This window comes from Phaethon aethereus (genome assembly GCF_964289735.1).
Source record: "Phaethon aethereus genome assembly, chromosome: 5".
NCBI lineage: Eukaryota > Metazoa > Chordata > Aves > Phaethontiformes > Phaethontidae > Phaethon > Phaethon aethereus.
Genome location: NC_138579.1, coordinates 66,960,942 through 66,986,154, shown reverse-complemented (window position 1 = coordinate 66,986,154; position 25,213 = coordinate 66,960,942).

Here is a 25,213-nt window from a genome sequence, read left to right as displayed (position 1 = left end):
GGGATGACGTTGACCTCTAGTAACCCCACATGCTAATTGATGACCTCTAGTAACCCCACATGCTAATTGATGACCTCGAGTAACCTCTGAGCTGAAAGTTTGGGATGAAGTTGACCTCGAGTAACCCCATATGATAATTGATGACCTCTAGTAACCCCACATGCTAATTGATGACCTCGAGTAACCCCTGAGCTGAGTTTGGGATGAAGTTGACCTCTAGTAACCCCACATGCTAATTGATGACCTCAAGTAACCCCCATATGATAATTGATGACCTCTAGTAACCTCTGAGCTGAAAGTTTGGGATGAAGTTGACCTCTAGTAACCCCACATGCTAATTGATGACCTCAAGTAACCCCATATGATAATTGCTGACCTCTAGTAAACCCATATGTTAATTGATGACCTCGAGTAACCCCTGAGCTGAAATTTTAGGATGAAGTTGACCTCGAGTAATCCCACATGCTAATTGATGACCTCTAGTAACCCCACATGCTAATTGATGACCTCGAGTAACCCCTGAGCTGAAAGTTTGGGATGAAGTTGACCTCGAGTAATCCCACATGCTAATTGATGACCTCGAGTAACCCCACATGCTAATTGATGACCTCGAGTAACCCCTGAGCTGAAAGTTTGGGATGACGTTGACCTCTAGTAACCCCATATGCTAATTGATGACCTCTAGTAACCCCACATGCTAATTGATGACCTCGAGTAACCCCTGAGCTGAAAGTTTGGGATGACGTTGACCTCTAGTCACCCCATATGATAATTGATGACCTCTAGTAACCCCACATGCTAATTGATGACCTCGAGTAACCCCTGAGCTGAAAGTTTGGGATGACGTTGACCTCTAGTAACCCCACATGCTAATTGATGACCTCGAGTAACCTCTGAGCTGAAAGTTTGGGATGAAGTTGACCTCGAGTAACCCCATATGATAATTGATGACCTCGAGTAACCCCACATGCTAATTGATGACCTCTAGTAACCCCACATGCTAATTGATGACCTCGAGTAACCTCTGAGCTGAAAGTTTGGGATGAAGTTGACCTCGAGTAACCCCATATGATAATTGATGACCTCTAGTAACCCCACATGCTAATTGATGACCTCGAGTAACCCCTGAGCTGAAAGTTTGGGATGAAGTTGACCTCTAGTAACCCCACATGCTAATTGATGACCTCAAGTAACCCCATATGATAATTGATGACCTCTAGTAACCTCTGAGCTGAAAGTTTGGGATGAAGTTGACCTCTAGTAACCCCACATGCTAATTGATGACCTCAAGTAACCCCATATGATAATTGCTGACCTCTAGTAAACCCATATGTTAATTGATGACCTCGAGTAAACCCTGAGCTGAAATTTTAGGATGAAGTTGACCTCGAGTAACCCCACATGCTAATTGATGACCTCGAGTAACCCCATATGTTAATTGATGACCTCGAGTAACCCCTGAGCTGAAATTTTGGGATGAAGTTGACCTTGAGTAACCCCATATGATAATTGCTGACCTCGAGTAACCCCATATTCTAATTGCTGACCTCTAGTAACCCCACATGCTAATTGATGACCTCGAGTAACCCCTGAGCTGAAATTTTGGGATGACGTTGACCTCTAGTAACCCCACATGCTAATTGATGACCTCTAGTAACCCTGAGCTGAAATTTTGGGATGAAGTTGACCTTGAGTAACCCCATATGATAATTGCTGACCTCGAGTAACCCCATATGTTCATTGATGACCTCGAGTAACCCCTGAGCTGAAATTTTGGGCTAAAGTTGACCTCTAGTAACCCCACATGCTAATTGATGACCTCGAGTAACCCCTGAGCTGAAAGTTTGGGATGACGTTGACCTCTAGTAACCCCACATGCTAATTGATGACCTCGAGTAACCTCTGAGCTGAAAGTTTGGGATGAAGTTGACCTCGAGTAACCCCACATGCTAATTGATGACCTCTAGTAACCCCACATGCTAATTGATGACCTCGAGTAACCCCTGAGCTGAAAGTTTGGGATGACGTTGACCTCTAGTAACCCCACATGCTAATTGATGACCTCAAGTAACCCCCATATGATAATTGATGACCTCTAGTAACCTCTGAGCTGAAAGTTTGGGATGAAGTTGACCTCTAGTAACCCCACATGCTAATTGATGACCTCAAGTAACCCCATATGATAATTGCTGACCTCTAGTAAACCCATATGTTAATTGATGACCTCGAGTAAACCCTGAGCTGAAATTTTAGGATGAAGTTGACCTCGAGTAACCCCACATGCTAATTGATGACCTCTAGTAACCCCACATGCTAATTGATGACCTCGAGTAACCTCTGAGCTGAAAGTTTGGGATGAAGTTGACCTCGAGTAACCCCATATGATAATTGATGACCTCTAGTAACCCCACATGCTAATTGATGACCTCAAGTAACCCCATATGATAATTGCTGACCTCTAGTAAACCCATATGTTAATTGATGACCTCGAGTAACCCCTGAGCTGAAATTTTAGGATGAAGTTGACCTCGAGTAACCCCACATGCTAATTGATGACTTCTAGTAACCCCACATGCTAATTGATGACCTCGAGTAACCTCTGAGCTGAAAGTTTGGGATGAAGTTGACCTCGAGTAACCCCATATGATAATTGATGACCTCTAGTAACCCCACATGCTAATTGATGACCTCGAGTAACCCCTGAGCTGAAAGTTTGGGATGAAGTTGACCTCTAGTAACCCCACATGCTAATTGATGACCTCGAGTAACCCCTGAGCTGAAAGTTTGGGATGACGTTGACCTCTAGTAACCCCACATGCTAATTGATGACCTCTAGTAACCCCACATGCTAATTGATGACCTCGAGTAACCTCTGAGCTGAAAGTTTGGGATGAAGTTGACCTCGAGTAACCCCATATGATAATTGATGACCTCTAGTAACCCCACATGCTAATTGATGACCTCGAGTAACCCCTGAGCTGAGTTTGGGATGAAGTTGACCTCTAGTAACCCCACATGCTAATTGATGACCTCAAGTAACCCCCATATGATAATTGATGACCTCTAGTAACCTCTGAGCTGAAAGTTTGGGATGAAGTTGACCTCTAGTAACCCCACATGCTAATTGATGACCTCAAGTAACCCCATATGATAATTGCTGACCTCTAGTAAACCCATATGTTAATTGATGACCTCGAGTAACCCCTGAGCTGAAATTTTAGGATGAAGTTGACCTCGAGTAATCCCACATGCTAATTGATGACCTCTAGTAACCCCACATGCTAATTGATGACCTCGAGTAACCCCTGAGCTGAAAGTTTGGGATGAAGTTGACCTCGAGTAATCCCACATGCTAATTGATGACCTCGAGTAACCCCACATGCTAATTGATGACCTCGAGTAACCCCTGAGCTGAAAGTTTGGGATGACGTTGACCTCTAGTAACCCCATATGCTAATTGATGACCTCTAGTAACCCCACATGCTAATTGATGACCTCGAGTAACCCCTGAGCTGAAAGTTTGGGATGACGTTGACCTCTAGTCACCCCATATGATAATTGATGACCTCTAGTAACCCCACATGCTAATTGATGACCTCGAGTAACCCCTGAGCTGAAAGTTTGGGATGACGTTGACCTCGAGTAACCCCACATGCTAATTGATGACCTCGAGTAACCTCTGAGCTGAAAGTTTGGGATGAAGTTGACCTCGAGTAACCCCATATGATAATTGATGACCTCTAGTAACCCCACATGCTAATTGATGACCTCAAGTAACCCCATATGATAATTGCTGACCTCTAGTAAACCCATATGTTAATTGATGACCTCGAGTAACCCCTGAGCTGAAATTTTAGGATGAAGTTGACCTCGAGTAACCCCACATGCTAATTGATGACCTCGAGTAACCCCATATGTTAATTGATGACCTCGAGTAACCCCCGAGCTGAAATTTTGGGATGAAGTTGACCTCTAGTAACCCCATATGATAATTGCTGACCTCTAGTAACCCCACATGCTAATTGATGACTTCGAGTAACCCCATATGTTAATTGCTGACCTCAAGTAACCCTGAGCTGAAATTTTGAGCTAAAGTTGACCTCGAGTAACCCCACATGCTAATTGATGACCTCGAGTAACCCTATATGTTATTTGGTGACCTTGAATGCCCCCCCAAGGTCAAACTGTACACATCAGCTCAGGCCCATCCCTTTCAGTACTTGCTGCTGAGAGGTCACCTGAGGTGTCCCCATGAGCCCACAGCATTCCTTGGAGTCCCTTGGGGTCCAAAAGTGCTTCAGGGTCATCTTGGTAGCCAAAATTACTTTTGGGCTCACCTGGGGCTCAACAATCCTCTAGTATCTCCCCCTTGTCTCCTTGCAGTCATTTGAGTTCACCGCACTACCAGTTATGTCCCTTTGGGTGACCCAAGGTCCATTGCTGCTGAGGTGTAACACCTCAGCCGCCCTCAGATGTTGTCTCACCCCAGTGTCAGTTGAAAGGAGTGGGCCTGGGAGGAAACCACTTGAAGATTTAGGTTTCCTATCCTCCCCGAGTGAGTGCAGCTTTCAGGCAGGACCTTTTGAGAGAAGCAGATGAAGAGAAAGAAGGGTGACTCCCATGGACCTTCCCTCTCTACTTCCCCCAACAGCAAGCACACTTCAATGAAATGGTAATGTCAAAAATGGAAGACAGGCATTGGCACTTTTTTATTGCAGGAGGGAAAGATAAGAGGTGGCTTGCTTTCCTGAAGAAAACTGTTCCGAGGTAGAACATCGCATCTTCCATCTGCGCCACCTCTTCTCATTGTACCGAGTCTATAAAGCTTTTGCAGAATCTCTGGCCCTGAAGGCCTCTGATTTCATCCAGTCCATCACCGCTCTTCTCTGGGCCTCTTGTAACTCATTGCTTGAGTCCATTCCACTCCCCGTCATGCACTTTCTGGTTTTGGCTACTAAAACCAGTTAATGGCACCTTATTTGCTTCAAGTGCTTTGAGATAAATTGCACCAGGATCTCATTAAAAAAAAAAGACAAAAAAAGAAACAGTGAAGGGATTGGAGGGGAAAAAAAAGACCATAATGTAAATTATTCCAAGAGGGGAAGAGGGAGACTGGCTACAGGGGAGAAAATCAGACACTGCAAAGTCCAAATGTTCCAAATGCCCAGGCTTTGAACAGCACTAGCTAAGGCCAGAAGAGCTCTCTTTCCAGCTTCTCCCTCTTTGCTTTTTTTGTGAGCCACATCCTGCTGGAGCTACTCAAAGCATGGAGACAGCAAAACTCTGACACCCAAGATGACCCAGCTTCTGTCCAGGTACTAATATACAGATGAAGATGCTTCCACTTCGCATTAACCTGTTGAAAAACCACAAGACCGTAAGCACCTGTCAATCCCCCAGGCAGTCCTGGGGGGCTGCCCCACAGGGCAGGGGGGCCGGGACAGCACACAAGCACGGCACAAGGCACCATCCCACGCCATCCGCAAGCATAAAGGAGGCACAACCTTATGAAAGACAATAAATAGTGTTACAGCGCTTTTTAGATGCCTCTTAGAGGATGAGTAGACCCATGAATTACAGCGTGCTTGCCCTGCAGCAGAAAGTAAAGTACCACAGGCCACATCCTGCTCCCTTCAAATCAATGGCAAAACACATACTGACATGGATGCAAGCGGTGCATGACCATGTTATAAGCCACCACCAGCTTCCAGTTTCAGTTTTGGTCCCCACTCTGTGTTTCCTAGGCCTGCTCATCCCCTCGGGAAAAGTTTATTCTGGTGTGACTCGCAACACCACCAGTGGTCAGAGCAGAGCATCAGACGGTGTCCATGAACTTTATGAGTCTGCCAGACACTTCTTCGGAATGCAATATGCAGGAAAGCAAAATGCCAGGTCCTCAGGTAAACTCTGGGCAAGCTAGGTAATACCAGTGGTGCTGGTTTGATGGAAAATGTTGTTTGGGCCTTTATTTAATGCAGGGCAGACTGCTTTTCATTCCCATTTTAAATAGACGTTACCACTGTAGTTAACTTTCATGGTATTTTTACCTTCCACCAACATTATTATTTATCCTTAAATTATAAATGTTCATATGTTTAGGGTTGTTTTCACCAGAACTCAATAATAAAACATCCAGGAGAACCATGTACTTGTGAAAGCAAAAAGCAATGTAGCTGAAACCAAACAAACACCTACCTGGTCAGGAGGAAACCAGTAGTCACGTTCAGGTCCCAGCAACCTGCCTGCTAGCCTGGAATACTGCTGTAAAATCCATGCAGCTACGCTACCTTCACAGCGATGCTCCAAGCCAGATGAAGTCTGTGAGTGCATGTGTGCGTGTAGTTGGTGCTGGGGCGCGAATACCTGAAATACTGCAGTCGCAGAACCCTTTCCAGCAGCGTAAGTTACTTGTTGCTTGACTAGCAATCACCCAAGAATCAAGTTCACTTGGAATTGTCCCACTGACTCACTAACACCACACAGCAAAACAGTCCTTTGCCTTCGGGGACTTAGCAGTGCTGCTCTGTCCGTGCCTGTACAGACGGACAGACACGTAAGCTGGAAATGGAATAAGAAGACAACAGGTCCCCCATAACATTACATTTTTTGTGTTTGTTCAACAGAGGGAGTCAGGTAGGTGATGTGACCTATATGCTCTGGTTATGGAGTTCTCGTCTCACTGAAATTTAATGTTTTGGTAATCCGAGCTGCTCCTTGGGGACTCTGGGCTTAGTCTGTCGATATCTCAGCTTGCAGGAGCTGGGGCCTAAAATTAGTTCCTCAGATAAAACCCTGTGGCATTTGCAAGGCTGAAGGAAGAAGACTTGAAATAAGTGCTGATGGAAGATACATCGTAAAAAGCAAATTCAGCAGGTCTTTGTAGTGTTTCTGGTAGGGAAGTCGTACCTACTCAGCCTTGTGAAAAAAAGAGCATTCACTGAAGAAGTAGAGTGCAACTCTCTCTTATTTAAATGTAATGGTTGACCGAAGTGGGAATAGTCAAAGCAGATTTTTCTCCTATTGAGCAAATATCAGCTGCTGCTGATAGAAAGGAGTGAAGGAGAGCTGATACAGCTGGTTCCCTTCCTTGCTATGGCCTTGACGTGGTCTCAGAGCACCCCAAAGGCTGCCCTAGGCTCTGGCATCTGGTAAAAGATCCCAAAGGATAAGAATTGTTAATGACAACCCCAGTAACATAGACAACACCCATCTCCTTTCCTGCCTTGGTAGGACTTCAGAAGAATTTTCTTATGGATGTGGGATGCCGTTCAGATCTATCAAGAGTATTTTCGTAAGTGGAAAATTCAGTCACACTGTGGCATCTCCAACTCAAAAAATAGCTAGCTCTTCTTCTCTGCCACTTCTGCATCAATAAAGCTACTACTGAACCTTTGGCGGTTACTCAAAGAGCAGAAAAACCTGTTGGGAGCCAGGAGTTATTAAATGATAAAGGGCTAAACAGAATGAGTGTGACTAAGTGAGGACCAAATGAGATACTAACAGCTAAAAATACAAACAACAAAGAGAGGAGATAGATTAGAAACAACTGGATGGTATCAAAAAACAGCGAAGCATTGGTTTCACAGCAGAAAACCTTTCTGACAAAAAAAACATATAAATGTACAGACCTGATTCCTGGAGGAAATGTAGGCAGCGCACTGATGGAGCAGTCAAACGTAGGCTTATGGAACCACCAGAAATTCAATGCAAGACAGAAAAAACATTCAGTGAAAGTCATCTAAGAAGTGCGTGCCATTTCTAACTTCTGCTGGTGCTGGGTGCCCTGGGACTGCAAGTTCTGAGCAAGCTGTAATTAGAAAGCAACACAGGCCTCAGAAGTTATTCCTATTTCAGCTACTTCTAAGGGCACTTTTAATTGGCAGTATTCAAATACAAACTCCCCAAGATATGAGTAATGACACAGTCTTCAACCTTCTCCTAAATTATTCCAAGTTTCTCAGTGAGAGATTATTTTAGTATGAGCTAGTTATCTCTTGTTGGCCATTTAAAATAATGAGAACAATTTTGGTAGATTCTGAACTAAAGCTTCTTGGAACTGGTTTGCAGTGAAAAAGAGAGAGAGAAGCAGCTCACAAAGGGAATTGCTGAATCAGCAACAGAAAGAGTGTTGGAAGGGACAACTTCAGTGTGTTCAGAAGACTCTGAGCACTGAGATATATGTATATGTGTGTGTGTGTGTGTGTACATATATATCCGTAAACAACTCAGAAGAAAATGAAGAATTACCTTCAGGGTTGGTGGTCTGGCTGAAGAAATGGGTTGCAGCCACGAGCAGAAAGCTGCTGTTTGTATCCCGCTCGCATTCGAAACAGCACATTCTTGTGACTGAACATAATTCATCAGGGATGTCTGACTCCATCACCAGTTTCTACACTTAATCAAAATGTACCATTCTTGCATTAGTCACTTGCATCAGAAGAATAATAATACTTAAAACAAATTCCTTATTTTCCAGAGAGCTCACTATTAGACAATTTTTAATATGACTACTCAAGATGCGGTGATTTTGAGCAATGTCTTTCTCTTATTGTATATTTGTAAAGCAAAATATTTTCCTGATGTAAATTAACAGCAGTGGCTTGCAGGAAGCACAAAACCTATGCGTGTACGGTGCTATAAAACGTGCTAGCAAAGCATTTATTTTATTAAGCTACGAAAGACCCTGCACTGAAGGACTAATAGCAAGGTAAGGAGGGGTTAAAAAAAAAAATCTTGTCTCCTAATCAGCTCAGGAAGTTTGACACCACTGAAATTTTGCAGACTCCTGGCATGTACCATTTCACAGAGAGCTGCTGCAGAGGAAACAAAAATGTGCGAAGCAAATAAGGCTGTGTTCTAATTCATACCCCGTTGGAATTTAATTAACAGATTGCTTGATGTTTTCCAATGATCTGAAAATAGATACGTACTGGATAGCAGCAGTGCACAGGGTACAAGCTCCAAACAGCGTGCACCACCGAAGGACACGCACCTATTTGTGTTTTCAGTAGAAATCCAAACCTCTAACAGCTTGAAATAAAGGCCCCCTTTGTGGCTTTATCGGCGGTAGACGAAGTTCTTGCACTTTCAAAGCAGGCTATGAAATTTCTGGCAGAGAAGAATGGGCATTGTCAGACCTGCTGGGGCCATCAGGGAAAGCTGAAGGCCATACTTCTCCAGCTTGGGGCATTTGTGAACACAACAGGGTCACAAGGACCAAAATGCAGTTCTTTTCCCTTAATTTGTTTTTCCTTTCGCCTTGGAATACCCCTTCCAACACTGTTTGCTCTAAAAAGCATCTCTCAAGCAAACTTAAAACAGGCCAGTCACCTGTGGCAACTCCGTGCTCTATTAATATACTATTTATAGTATAGTATTTGTAGTGTAGGTGATATATCCTTCTAAAGGTTGAAGAAACAAGTGTAATCTATATGAAAAAAATGTAGAGCCCTTATATTAGGTTTTGGCAGCATTTTTAGGAAATCTCTGAACTTCTAAGTAAAAAAAGGCATGTTTTAAATATACAGTTCATATAGAGTTCCAACCCCCCGCGCCGCCCCCCCAAGGTAGTTTAGAAATCGCGTCTACACACGGGCAAGAGGGAGTCACGTCCATCCATAGGAGCCGCATCGTCCGTGACTGACAGGCCTCTGCCTTCCCTTTTCACGGGGAGGCTTCAGAACGCGAGGAAACACCGGCAGGGTCTCTCCCGTTTTCCTGTCCCCGGAGGCACTGCTCTGCTCCGCCCTGTTAACGGACATGAATGGCTCCTGCAGAAAGAATGAGAATTTGGTTACGATGCATCACGCAGACCTAGAAACATGAATCAGCGTCATTCACCCCCCTGCAGCATAGCACCTCCCCATGAAAATCGCAAGGGGAATCTGAACAGTGACAATTTTGGCCCCGGATTAAAAGAATTCTTTAAATTTCACGGAAGTTAAGCCTAAAGGGTAGGTTTAATTAATCGGTGAGTCAATTACTACATGCAAATCTTGTTTTCAGCTCCGAACCTAAGTATCTCCAAAATACCTGAAGCTTTTGGTTAAGGTATGCTTCCGGTAATAACTTCTGCATTGTAAATGTAAAGGATTACAAAATAACATTAGAAATAAACACTGATAAAATAGGTGTATATTCCCAGTGTTCTTCTCACTGTCATGAGGTACAATATTCTTATATCAAGGTCGGCTCTTTGATTCCATGGTGTCAAGTGCCTTAGAAACGCCACTAACTAGGCACATTTATCAATAAAAGTCAGCCGTTTGTATTGAGCCCTTTTTACAGTATATAGCTCTATCAGCAGGCAAACTGAGGTCAAAGTTGTTAGGGTGGCAATGATGCCTGCATTCATGTCCTCCACTCATTTAAAAGATCACCACATTTCCACTTCATCACATTTAAAATACAAATGAATTTCACAAATTAGATTGAAATCCATGAGCAATTTAAAAAAAAAAAAAAGTGAGTCAATCATCGTTATCACTGTATTAGAAAACTGGACTGGAGTATCATTGCTTTGGTAACATGGCAAAAAATGGTCCGTAATTGACACAGGACAGATAGCTGGGAAGGGAAATAATGAAGTTGCCCAGGGTGAATTTGAAGCAGCAAAGTCTTTTAACTAAAGACAAAATAATTGGAAAATTTTAGCTAAGAAATAATGGGGAAATGAACAGAACACTACCACAGAAATAGCTTGTGTAGGCTTAGATAAAAAATAGAGCAATTGAGACTTGAAGACAGCACTGGCAGTGATTAGAAAAGTAGAGACAGAAAATTAGAGAAAATGACAAAATGTTATGCATAGATGCCGCCCTCTTTTAAGTCATCGTTTTCTATGGAGTTGTTCAGAAAGCAAGGTGCGAGTTGGGAAAGGGGGTGAAGAAATGAGACTGCACCACGGCAGAAGCAATCTTCCTTTAATGAAGAGTAAATTGTCTCTGGATTAATGGCTTCCTGTGGGGCTGGGGTGCGCAACGCGTTACCTGCACCGTTCTGTTTCTTCATCTGCCAAACCTCGGAGAGCAATACGAGCACATACTGCAGTGTACCCAAGGGCTGCACATGGACATCACCACGGCTTAACACATGCACAACGAGTCCCCAGGCACTAGACTTAGCACCCATGCAGAGCAATGCTAGTTACCCAGAAACCAAGCCAGTGCAAGTGAACGTGCAGCCAAAATCCGATGATTGCATAGGTGCAGCTCAGTGGAGCAGCTGATCTGGGTATGGAATTTCTCTGCAATCCTCAGTGGAAACTACTCTCTCAAGTAAGTTGTCTAACATTCAGAAGAAATGGATATATCACTAAATTAATATTTTCTTTTTTTTTTTTTTTCCCCCCTGGACAATTTTCTGAGAAAATAAGAGTACACCTCTGGGACAATACCCGTGGCACCTCTAAGCTCGTTCCTGGGATCTGTAGGTTTCGTTCACTCCATCATCACCACTATTTTGCTTATCACATCTCAATCTTTCAGCCAGCTAAATCCTTGAAACAAACTGGGGAAGAGAAACAGAATCATGTAAGAAAAATATTATTCTGTGCTCTGCAAATGGTCCACACTGATTTCTCTACCAAATTTGTGTGAGCATTATAACCAAGGTGGCTTGGTTGTAGTCCCACTTGACAGCAGAGCAGTTTGGGCATAGCCTTGGTGCCTGGCTCAGCCTCACCCAGCCCGTGATCTCAGTGGGACGCAAAGGTGACCTCACTCTCTCTATAGGCATCCCTCATTCAGGGCTAAATCATCACCTGCTGCGAGACAAAACAGCTTCAGAGATCGCCCATTCTTTGCTTCCTAACGTGCCGTTCAGCCTGGTGGGAAGATGCTCCAGGCGCTCCCGGTTCTGGGTACCCTTCAGCAGTAGGAACTAAGCGTCCTGGGGCTGTAGCTCTGTCCCGCGCCTCCTGCATCACGCTCCGCTGGGAAAGCCAGACTAACCACGTTTTCATTTCCGCAGCCCTGCTAGGAGCGGCGTGGGTCTGCGTGCAGGGGAAGGTATCAGAGGCTCTGGCTTCAGCGGAATAGAGTAGGTGAACTTCCACGGACTGCTGTTTTGCTGAAGCTCTTACTAGGTACATCAGAGAAGGAAAAAACCTCCTCCCTGCTGTCACCTCCCTGTTTATTTTCTATGAACTGGTGCAGATGTGCTTGCAGAGGGATTTTTCATCACTGTTAGCTCACAGCTAAAAGATACATTCAAAGCCATCAGCAATACCCGTGACCAAATATATATAATAGCAACATCCTTTCCTACAAAAGTTAAGGAAGATCTCAGATACAAGATTCCAAACCTTTAGCTTGATAATATGCATATGTATCAGCATCTTACGGTATCTGTTCATTCAGTGTTAAAATTGATTGAAGATGGTTGTTAATAACCGCATCATTTGCTTCTCCCTCTTCTCTCCACTCTTTTAAATAACCTTTAAATCTACAATATAAGGTTTTTCCTTCGCTATTTCTACCCCAAGGTTAAAGCTCTTTATTTCCACCCAGTAGCTGAAAATGGAGTTTTGAAATAAGCAGTGGTGGTTGCAAGGATTGCAGCAAGGTTGGATAAACAATTAAGATAGTGGTGGGACTATTCAGATGAATAATTACTTACATAATGATTGCTGTCTTGGAACATTGTGTGAGGTATGGAATAAAAGGAAAATCAAAAGGAATTCCCTTTGAATAGATGTTTGGCATGGCTGAGTGCTGCAGCAGCATATCTGAATGATAAAGGACATTCACTAAGACAAAAGCAGTATTCTGTGCTAGAGAAGAGGAGGATTTAATTTGTTGCTTTTTTTTCCCCCTCCCTACAGATTTATATTTCAAATGCAAAGTGTTGCTTTCTTGGAGGCTCAGTTATTGTTTGAAAGGGTATGCTCCAAAAGAAAAAGAAAAAAAGTGCTTTTACCTTTGTTGTGCCAGACCACAGAGGTAGAAACAAGCTGCAGAGAGGATGGACTTGGGAAGTCTGCACAGGAGGAACGAGTCTTTGTGCTGATTCTCTCCAAGGTAACAAATAACGGCTTGAGGCAGAAAGAATCTGGGCTATAAGCTGTGTTTGATTACTTGGCTACCTGGGCGTATAGACTTCCTGGGGCAGGTACAATACCATCGCAACCCCTGACTTGAATTTGTTAATCCAGTAGATTTACATTCACTGAGAAGTGAGACTTCAGACACGTTAACTACAGCTTTTTCTCAGGGAGCCAGATTATAACCTTTGTGTTTCACTTACAGCTGCTGTGAGTCACCAAGGTGGGTGTCACAGTCATGAAAGCATTGGGATCCTTAAGTGTTTGTTACAGAGGCACCACCTCCTGCTGCCCAACAGTCTTCTCAATTAAATTTGGAGATTTATATTACCTGGAATAAGTTTTGATCTATGTTGTCTATTGAACTGGTCTTAATTTGCTGTTTGGATTTTGTTTCTTTTCCACAAGATTTTACTAATCAAATTCCTGGAGTACGCTTGTTAATACAGTAGGTTCAAATTTCTTATGGTTTAAAGATCTACTATTTTGGACTGGAAGGGAAAAAACGCATTGTTTTGCTTCAGCCTCCAGGAGAACCAAGCCTTCCCTTTTTGCTAAACTTAATGAGGCAGCAGTCTACCCCCAAAGCCCAAACGACATTTTTTTCAGAATATATTGAACATGCATCCTTTGCAATATAGTTGCTAAAAAAAGAAAATATTCCAAATGACCTTTGCCAGGACCTGTATTTACCAGGGGTATTAATTAAACATCCATGAAAAAGTCCGCAAGGATTACATGAGAACTAGGAATAACATCCCTCTGACGTACCTGGCCTGTTTTGGGTGTCATTTAACTGACAGTATACAAGCTATTTGTGACCTGTTACCTTTTTTATTAGTCAATCTAAAAAACTTGGTATTCTTGGCTTAAATGTCTGGACAGAATGATAGACCTCTAGCTTAGCAGTAGCAATTTTCCATTTCACTCAACATGACTCAAACAATCAGATGATCTGAAGGTGCTTAGATATCTGCTTTGGCTGGCTAATATTGCGTTCCTTGTGGTCCTGGGCAAGATTAAAAGAAAAATAACTTATACCAAATTATCTAGCTATTAAGATAAGATTGATTTTTCAAGGGTTTCATAAATACAATCTTTAGCACTTGTCTACAACCTTATGATTTTGGATGAGAGAGGTAAACCTTACATGCCTGAAAATATGCAATCCTTTTGACTGAGAGAGGTGTATTTTTCTATTCTACAAATCAGTAACTTAACCTATAAGCTCAACATCCTACTTTACTATTTTAGTAGCACTGAAGCATGAGAAGAGAAAATAGGGGCAACTATCTTTGGGTCCTCATGCCCCAGATTAGAATACATTAAAACCTAATTTTCTGTCCTCTGGAAGTCACCTGACCTGGAAATGGCCAGGTAAAAAAAGCCAAATTGAGTGAAATTTGCCTCTAGAGGCAGTAAAACATATGCAACACAATATAAGCTCCTTCATGCCTTCCACTGAGAGCCTTCCTTACCTAGAAGGACCAGTGACTGTCACTGCAGCTATGAGAATTTGTATTAGCTGAAGCTCCACCCTGCAAGTCTCACAAACAAGGTTGCTTTGTTATGTTACGTGTGGCCCCAGGTCACGTTCGTCTAGAAAGTTTGCATTTGCATGTTTGTCTACAAAGTTTGGGAATTTAATGTACAAGAACGTGTACATCTGTCACCGCCGCAGTCTTAGATGAGGTCTGCCTGTGTGACCACCTTGCTCATATCACGTGGCGGACCTGCCCCGCTGGACTTTACAGAGCAGCTTCTGGAAGAAGGGACCATCATTGTGTATAAACTTCATTAAGATCTCTATTTAATTCTGCATTCCCAATAAAGTTTTAACCTCATAACAGACAGGTGCAGATAGTAAGCTGGATACCTCATCTAATTCATTAATCCAATGTTTTACATTTTTTATTTGAAAAGGAATGTCAAAGCACACTAAAATTGGATATAAAGAAAACAGAGGGTGAAAACAAAAGCTTAGAGAGACAGATAAGCTACTCCCGAGATAGGAAGAAATGCAAATCTCCAGCGAATACACTGGAAAGAAAAACATCCTGGAGAATTTAAATGACTAACCGAACCTAATCTCTTCTGTTCTCACTCTCAATAAGCAGAGAGGGGTTTTGGTTTTCTCTCCCTTCGTATATTTACAAAATGCTCTTTGTGGCAACTTAAAGATATTTATATGTTCTTTTGAGAAGGTTGAATCATTGGCCTATTTACAATTATCCAGTTTATGAGAGAAGATTGAATCAGACCTCCGCAGTAGGGAGGGACAAATGGAGTTTTCTCCTACAACGATGCCTCGTTGAACTTTGTTGTAATGAAATTATGATTAAACCATAGCAAAAAGGAGGTATATGTGTATAGGGACCACTATTCCACATAAACACAACTATAACTCACTATATTTTATTTTGATCACACAACTGTAATACAAAAGTTCTCCTGGATGACAGCTTGGATCCAATAAGGAGATAATTGGGGATAGGTGATAGTGTCTTGTCAAAGTTATATAGATTCTTTTTGAAAAAGACGTCATGTTTAAGTGCTCAATGCTGACGGGATCTTATAACCAAAGGCAGTAATTGCTTGCTGCTGATGTGTATCCATGAATAATTGAAGGCCTTGCCTTTCTGTATCCTTACTTTGGCTCCCGGGATTGAAGGGACCCAGGCTTTGCATTTATTAAATAGATCTAATCTTGTTTTTATTTAATTTCCATTTTTATTGCACTTCTGTTCTCTGCTCTCATTCATGTTAACATTCTTCCCCTATTGTTGCACACAAAGCTGTGTGTATAACAGCACCAAAACAAAAAGGCACCTGAAAGCATCTCTTGTTTCTAGTGCTTGTATTTCTTTAAAAAACATAACTTGTTTGGTTTTCAGGGGAATCTATGTCTGAAATATCTATAGAAGAGCTCTTCAAATGACAAAAAGGCATTTACAACAAATCATACTAGTCAGTAGGGTTTCCTTTCCTTCTAAAAGAAGAAAGTCCTCATAATAAGCCCTTGTGTTACATTTCACAGTAATTTTTTTTTAAATCAAGAAACTGCAATTACGATAAGTTAAGCTTCCTTTTCTTTATGCAGATTTAGTAGGTGCTACAGGCTAGCAAAACCGATGTTTCCCTATGTGTATTAAATCCAATGGCCAAAGAGGTATGTTTATTCTTGAGAGATATCCTTATCAAAACCTCTGCATGTGAATTTTAAAAGAGCATTTTACCTTATCAGTTGAGCAACTGACTCATTTTCGTATTCAAGATGAAAGAAAGAGCCTGAAGATAGTTTTATTTACACACACAACCACACGCACACTTATATATGCAAAATATAGGAATGTTATCTTTTAGATCCGTTTAGGCTCAAACAAGGATTGTTAACAGGTAGTCTTCAGGGCATGCGTAGACCAACTATGAATGCCAACAGCAGAAGGAATTTCACCTCTCTCTAAGCACACAGTACTAAACAACTACTTATCTGGGGCTTGCTCCTGCTTCCATTTAACTCAAAGTCAAAAGTGTCACGAAGAAGAATATTAGATTCATTATAGTCTTTAAAAAATATGCAAAGCACCATATACTTCAGCTGTTGACCACTGCTAGATGCAATTTAATAGGCTAAATGAATGCAGCATGCAAAATTTATTTATATCCTCTCTTTAAGTTCCTCATCCTCTTCCTTAAGTTCTTTAAGAATATGCTATAGGTTATTTCAAGAATAGTAATGTTAGACCTTTGCTAGCCATTCAGAATGAAGGATTAATTATCTGTGACTAGAAAATAGCTGAATATGCCAATACACTTGTCCACTCTTTTTGAGCGGTAATTTAGGAAATGTTTTCCACCTTAATTTCAAAACCTCCCTTTTAATCTTATAAATTATCAGTTCCACATATAAGAAACAGTTGCACAATTCCTATTTAAAGAGGAGGGAAATAAAAATTTGAGATTTTTCCTCTGTTCACCTGTAATTTACACATGAAAGTAGAAGTTACTTTGCGGCTGTGGATGATGCAGTAAGCTTCCAGTGGCTACTTAGTTAAATACTCAATAGAGTCACTTCTAAAGGAGACATTCAAAAGGACCTCTACTCAAACTCACGTGTAGTGTCACGGTTGGGAGGTTCACTCTTAGTACTGAACCACTTGGTTCAAATCTCTGCTCCTGACCAGGTAGGAAAGGGATATCAAAATATCAGATGAGTATTGTGGCATGTGGATAAAGGGGTAACGCTGGCTTCTCTCTCATTTTAGAGGAGGGATGGGAGCCTCTTACACACCTAACTGCATGCAGGAGAGGAATCCAGTAAAAAGTAAAAGGCAGTAAAATGGCACAGGCACAGAAACAGCTACTGTGGAATAACAGAAAAATTAAGTGTTCGTATCCCTGATCAGAGAGGCATAATGGAATGAAAAAGAAATAATTACCTTGCATTCACCAAATTTATCACAGGAAAACAGCACGCACGAGGAAGTCTATCACAAAACCAGCTGCTTTAGTACATCACCAGCAAGTTACTTGCCAGCAACTCATACCTCAAAGCCCTCCTTACTTTCCTGGGTAGGATTTAAGCCACATCCTCTCCTTAAGATCTTTAGAGGCTCAGATATCTCCCTGCTCAATGCAATTGAGTTTTTTATTGTGCACACCAGTCCTGTAAGTACAGTTTTCTTCTTGCTTTCTATTGGAGAGCCCAGGTGCCTTATACAGAGGCAAGCCTATGGAGCAGGGCCTTGCCTGCTTCTGAAGTAGTACATGGAGACTCTGAAAGTTTTGTGTGTCACACAAAAATCAAACAGCCTATTCTCATTCTGCACGCCATGCCTACACAAAGACATTTGGCCACCTGCTTTTAAAATGCCGAGCGTAAACACATTACATTAACAAATGTAGAAAACAATATTTTTGATGGAGCTTGTTTTGATCTGGGTTACTGCCTTGCCGATCTGGAGCCTATTGATAAGAGCAGTCTGTCCTTGGGCTTAAAACTGAAGACATGACATTTTTGTTAATGCTGTTAATCTCATTAGATATCTGCCCAGAAGTTTTTCTACAGCAAAATGAGTCAGAGAGTAGAACGGTTATGGATTTTTTGTTAACTTACGAGACTTCTTCCACGGCTTTGGAGCATTCACAGCTACCAAAATGAAACAGCTTATACTCTGCAAAACCCTGTAAGACCAGCATAACTCACAACGTAAGGCAATTCCAACTGATTCAATAACGTGAAGGCTACTTTCAATTTGTTCGAATGGTGCAGAGACCACTTTCTATGGAAGAATAGCTTGACAATTTAGGTTATTTCAATGGACTGTTCACACTCAACTAAGTTGTCACCATCTGTTCCACCTTACAATTATAAATGCAAGCCAACATTGTTCACAGAGTCAGTTCGGGTACATTCCTTTTCCTGCACAGTGCAAGCCAAGTCAAGATACTGTGATACATTCTTCTTGCCTTTTCTAACATTATAAAATTTTTTTAAAATGGAAAATGCATAATATCTCACCATGCTGAGAGTAAAAATAACGCTCATTCTCATTCTGGGCTTATGGTCATTTAAAGAATTAACTTCAAAGCACCAGTCCAAGTAGGTCTCAGCCCGTTTGTACCAAGGAAGCCGTTGTATAGGAGAATCAGCATCTGTGCAAATTGATATACTTTCTTCTCTAAAAGACCTCCTCTTTCAGGCCCTTTTAAAAACTCAAAATGGGCTGTCATAAGGAAGCTCAAGAGGATTTTCCTATTTGTATCTTCTTTTTTTCTTTTCATTGCCAATGTATAGATTAACCTCTAGCTCACTCTGCTTGCAAAATGATAGGTATGGGTCACACAGTAGTTATAATTACTGAATCGTCAATATTCAACTGTTAATTAGTTGCTAATGGTGCAATTTGCCCCAACAATATTTCAGCAAAAGAAACTCTGCTGCTTCAACAATCTTATTTTCTTGACATATTGAGACCAGAGCAATGAAGTCTGTTATTATTTCTGTCTTTATTTCTTCAACCAAAGATTTCCTTTGAGGCAGTGAGATGATGGATAGTAGGAGACAAAGTCTCTAATCTATAGGATTCTAGCTTGAATTCAGGCAGGGATGCCAGTAACCAGAAACCTGTTATTCTCCATCACTAGATTTTAGTGTGTCTTGCAGTACATAGACATTTCTAGTAGAACATGTTTATCACAAAAAAACACCATTGCAATTGCTGTCTATCCTAGGCAGCCTACCTGTGCTAGGCTACAGAATTCACAGCCTTAGCAGCATTACAGGTTACAGACAAGAAAAGATTAGGAGGGCACTTTCTGTTAGACTTCAGCCTATTCCTAGAGTTTAATAATTGCAGCTGGCTTAACAAGTATAATAGTCATCAACAGAACAGTTTTTCCATTCGATGATAAAAACTAGAGTAGCATTCTGTGGCAGAGTTTTCACTGACCATGACAAAACTTTCATTGGGAAAAGAAATAAATTGGATTTTACTTCATGTAGCCTTTTCTATATGCTCTTTTTAAAATCCTTGCTTCGATACTGGGGAGAAGAGACACAACATTGTTTAGACCTGTTTAAAAATAGCAATAGAGTTACTAGTCAGTCACTCAGGATGGCAAAACAAACCACCTCACATTATCCCATGGGACACCTCACACATCCAGTGAAATTAGAGACATCCCTGCATAGTCCTACCTACTGATTCCCAGAGCAAACAAGCTCTACCTAGCCCTCTGGAGTTTATCAGAGAAGAAAACCAAAACATATAAGGACACTTAAGTCTCCTGCGGTAGAATAGAAAAGTCTTACACTAATGATGAACATTATCATAGGCTTCTGAAAGAGCTAACAGGATGGATTAATTAATGAATTAGCCATTTTGGCAGTTACGTGAAATGGATAAGTACTATTAATCCTAAATTAGACAGAGATAAGTGGAAGGGCCAAGTTTCCATGACTAAGTTATTGAGAGTCTATGTTTCATAGCCAAGACTTGATTTGCAGAACGACTGAGTACATGCAAAGCTACTGAAGACGTTAAGGTGCTGCAAGAGGTTGATGTTTCTCCATACCGTTCAGCCCAAAGCTGGACAGTTATATAGAGTCTAGGCCATTTCTTAAAAATTGAATAAGGTGCCTTCCCCAAACAAAACAGAAAACATCTCTCCTCATACCTTTTTAAACCAATAAAAACATATACCAAGTAAAATGTACAGAGTTTACTATGGGCTCAAAAGTTAAGAGAGGTGTGAATTATTGAAGGCATATTATAGTATCTTGAACGTGTGTATATGGATGTGGATGGAAAGAGAGGTCTAATCGTATTTTTATGGCCATTATACTCACACTATCTGGGTGACAACTGATATTCTCCTACTACAAACAGCACAAAATATCTTGGATGATCAAAGTTAAACCTTATTCATTGTTGGATATACTCTCTGATGTCCATCAGGACAACAGTACTGCAGGTGCTCATGGACCCTGTGGAAAGAATTTTGTCTTTTGCTCATGAAACTCCTGAGACCTATTACAAAGAAGGAGGAAGACGACGACTTTGTAACAAATTACTTTGCTAAAATAAAGGCTCATTCAAATATCTAATTTCAGTCTTAATCAAAAAGTTAGGATGACAACCAGTTGGGACTTGGTTCTCATTCCTAACAGTGCTTAGAAGCTAAATATACGCTCGTACTGAGTACCCTGAAACATGGTACCGTGAGCACCATAACACCACAAAACATCTACAGCACAAGCTTCAAGTACAGTTGACTTTTATACAAGGAATACATTTGTTTTACTGGATCCACTAAATATCTTTTACTTTTTATATATATGTATATATGTACCTTACCCACTTTTGGTTACTACCTTATGCTTAATGCTTAATTACCAATTCCCTTTAAAGGTTTATTTTTCTTTCCAGCTGAGAAAGGAAATAAGCATGCAATCTAGATGCATCCTTATGGTCCAGCTATTCCCTATTCCAAACACAGAGCTAACAGAAGTGCGTCACGGAGGAGCTGACCGCATCCTCCGTCTTAAACAGAAGTGAATCGGGTCTTAGGCAGCTGTGACAGCTCCATCTTTTTAGAGGAGATCACACGCTGAAGACATCCCAACTCTTAAAATCATCGGGATACAAAATTTATGCATGAATAGGTGTGTTCGCCACTGTGTCCTAAGCAGTTTCATTTTGCATTTTATTCACTCCCTTTCAACCTCTAATCTACATTGGAAATGTTTTTCTGTATTTCCTACTACAAACTGTTGTACAAGTTAAAATCTTTGACACCAATTGAATTTTTACCAATGGGGGACTAAAGCTATCTCAGTGACTAGGTCCGCATAAAAGAGCTAGGCACAGCGTCACCACACCTAACCCTAAGTGCCCTGCTATTGTCCACGTCATAATCTTCCTGACATAAGTGCTAAAATTGTATTAATCCAGAGAAGATGGCACTCTCAATTATCTAAACTCTTGGCAGGTAATCCTAAGGAGATGGGCTTAAGTTTCACCTCCTAAGAAGGAAAGGGTGGCAGGAAGGCCTCAACAGCTGAAATTTTAAGAACTTTATCTCAGATCGTGCAAGCGCATGCTCCTAGAAGCAGACTCCTGCTTTAAACAAACAATAGGAGGATTTGAAGCTCAGTTTCTCATCCTCTGGGTGGAAGCTATAAACGTCAGGTTGTAAGTAAAAAAGAAGGGAAATACACAGCATGTTTCCCCTAACTTTCCTCTGCGTTCAGTATGAAATCTCACCTGGCTTTCTGTTCTAAGAGTATTCATTTGATCAGTCTTTGCAGGTGTTATGAGGAAGGGAAAATTTCATTTCTGAATCCTGCTGGAGATTAAGCACCATGCTGCTTGCTAAAGAAAAGACTTATGTGTTGGCGTGGCGGATGAATACTGAGGTATCCTAGTTAGTGGACAAGTAGGACTCCGCAGGTTTAACTAGGCAGATTCTGAGAAGGCTTTGGAGAATCTGATTTTGGATTTAACTATTTAAAAAAACTCAGTCAAGCGTTGTGCATTCTGCGATTACAAGAAAGTTCACTAGCCACAATTGCAGGCAGTGGTTTCTGCAGTACTATGGTTTCCTTTGCGTGTGTACATCAAAAGGAGTCAACGGGGGTTTCTATTGTAATTGGGACCTATGTGTGGCTGAATGCTGGTAAAGTAGTTCCCCATGCGCCAACAGAGACTTTCTCTGTTTTTCTAGACTCGTTTAAAACGAGTATGCAAAGTAATTTGGAATCCTGTCCTGTGAGGTGCATTTCTGAAATGTATTTCATATACCATAGTATGTTTTGATAAATACTATAACATGTACCCCGATATTATGGCAACAGATGCTTTAGGAAAGTTGTAGTAGTCCAGATTGCACATACCCTGATGGAAAGGGATCAAAGAGGATACTTGCTGATATTTTTCAGTAATTTTATTATGTTGGCTGGTTTCACCCTAGTTCCCTAAAGCACATCGCAGAAACTCTTGTGCTAGCTAGCTATACTGATTATCTTTTTGACTATTCTGTGCAAGTTGATTCTGGAAAGACATCAAGGAATTTTCACATTGTGATCCAAATAGCCCCACTGGCAAGCTTGTGCTCAGAAACAAATGAAAAATTCAAGTCTTTCCAGGAATATAATGTAAGTGAATAGAGATATCCAAGCCTGAATTAAAGATTTTCAGTTACAAAAGGGGAAGACAGAAGGTGCAAAAAATTAACTCTTTTATCTCCCTTGAAATTTTCCTTCTCTAACCCTAAAAATAATGTTAACAGAAATTCAGATTTTTTTTCACATAGATCTGTGAACAAGGATTGATAACTTTCAAAAGAGTTCACAAACACTAAAATTCCTTGGAATCTTATATATATTATTGTAGCCATACATACATTAAGAAGAGAAAAGTAATAAAAAAGAAAGCTTGAAGATTTTTGCTGACATCATTTTCATCTGCTACAACCTGGCATAAAGGCTTTTCTTTATTCTTTTGGCCTGTTCAGAGTCTGTGCTTTCAAATTTTGGAACTTAATTTTTAGTTAGGAATCTCATGTCCTGTTCTAGTTGCTGGTGACTTTGCAGTCTTTCAGATTTGAAATCACTTATCTCCTCCTTCACCTTTAATTTACAGACTTGATTACTTTTTAACATATTGGAATTCAAGTATATTTTCAACAGTTTAACTTATCCTGACTAACACCATTTTAAAGAGTGCTCTGCCTTACTATATCTTACCAGGTAATATTTTAATTTTTATTATATATTTTGTACTTCTATTATCATTCTGTACAGTCCCTGAACTGTAACTCTAGTCATCTGTGTTTTTAAATCAAAACCCAACCCTATTCACTTAGGGGGGAAAAAGGTTAATTTTTGGCATGAAAACTAGTTATGTACTATCTACAACTCCACTGACACATGCCTGAGTGTGCTTAAAAAATCACAGAATTACAGTGTTATTAAAGTTGGAAAAGACCTTTAAGATCATCAAGTCCAACCATCAACGCAACACCGCTATGCCCCCTAAACCATGTCCTGAAGTGCCACATCTACACATTTTTTGAACACTTCCAGAGATGGTGACTCCACCACCTCCCTGGGCAGCCTGTTCCAATGCTTGACCACTCTCTCGGTGAAGAAATTTTTCCTAATATCCAATCTAAACCTCCCCTGGCACAACTTGAAGCCATTTCCTCTTGTCCTATCACTGGTTACTTGGGAGAAGAGACCAACATCCACCTCACCACAATCCCCTTTCAGGTAGTTGTAGAGAGCGATAAGGTCTCCCCTCAGCCTCCTCTTCTCCAGACTGAACAACCCCAGTTCCCTCAGCCGCTCCTCATCAGACTTGTGCTCCAGACCCCTCACCAGCTTTGCTGCCCTTCTCTGGACACGCTCCAGCACCTCAATGTCCTTCTTGTAGTGAGGGGCCCAAAACTGAACACAGGATTCAAGGTGCGGCCTCACCAGTGCCGAGTACAAGGGCACGATCACTTCTCTACTCCTGCTGGCCACGCTATTCCTGATACAGGCCAGGACACTGTTGGCCTTCTTGGCCACCTGGGCACACTGCTGGCTCATGTTCAGCCGGCTGTCAACCAGCACCCCCAGGTCCCTTTCCGCCAGGCAGCTCTCCATCCACTCCTCCCCAAGCCTGGAGCGTCGCATGGGGTTGTTGTGGCTAAAGTGCAGGACCCTGCACTTGGCCTTATTAAACCTCATACAGTTGACCTCTGCCCATCAATCCAGCCTGTCCAGATCCCTCTGCAGAGCCCTCCTACCCTCCAGCAGATCAACACTCCCACCCAACTTGGTGTCATCTGCAAACTTACTGAGGGAGCACTCAATCCCCTCATCCAGATCATCGATAAAGATATTGAACAAGACTGGCCCCAGAACCGAGCCCTGGGGAACACCGCTTGTGACCGGCCCCCAGCCAGATTTAACGCTGTTCACCACAACTCTCTGGGCTCGGCCATCCAGCCAGTTCCTCACCCAGCGAAGAGTAAACCTGTCTAAGCCATGAGCCACCAGTTTCTCCAGGAGAATGCTGTGGGAGACGGTGTCAAAGGCTTTGCTAAAGTCCAGATAGATGTTATGGGTAAGTCAAAAAATACCTAAATTTTAAAGAGGAAAATGGCTTTTTTTTTTTTTTTTTACTCCCACAAGGCCTGAGCATGTATGTTTGTGTGGTGAGACTCAGAGTCATATGAAGCTCAGAGCTTAATGAATTGCCATTAGTCAAGGAAAAATCCCAGCTACTACCAAAACTCACCCAAACTTTAAGGCTCAATCTCTCCTTCTCATTCTTTATGTGAACATTCTTCATGTCACATCCTTGTGCAACAGTCAGTCCTTAAACTGACTTTTCTCTTGGTTTATTCATTTTCCAAATAACCCTTTCCTGAAGAGAAGCCAGTACATAACTGGTGGGTCTGACTGTACCACATTTAGTTAGAAGCCGTTTTGTCTAAATATATATATATATATACACACACAAGCCTCAGATACATCTGTGAGAGGCAATAAAATTAGGGATATGGATTTATGAAGTTACATTTTAAAAAATGCATGCATAGCATCAACGAACAGTAATTGCAATATGTAACTACACACACAAACACAATTAGACACAGAGATTTGAAGGTATAAATATA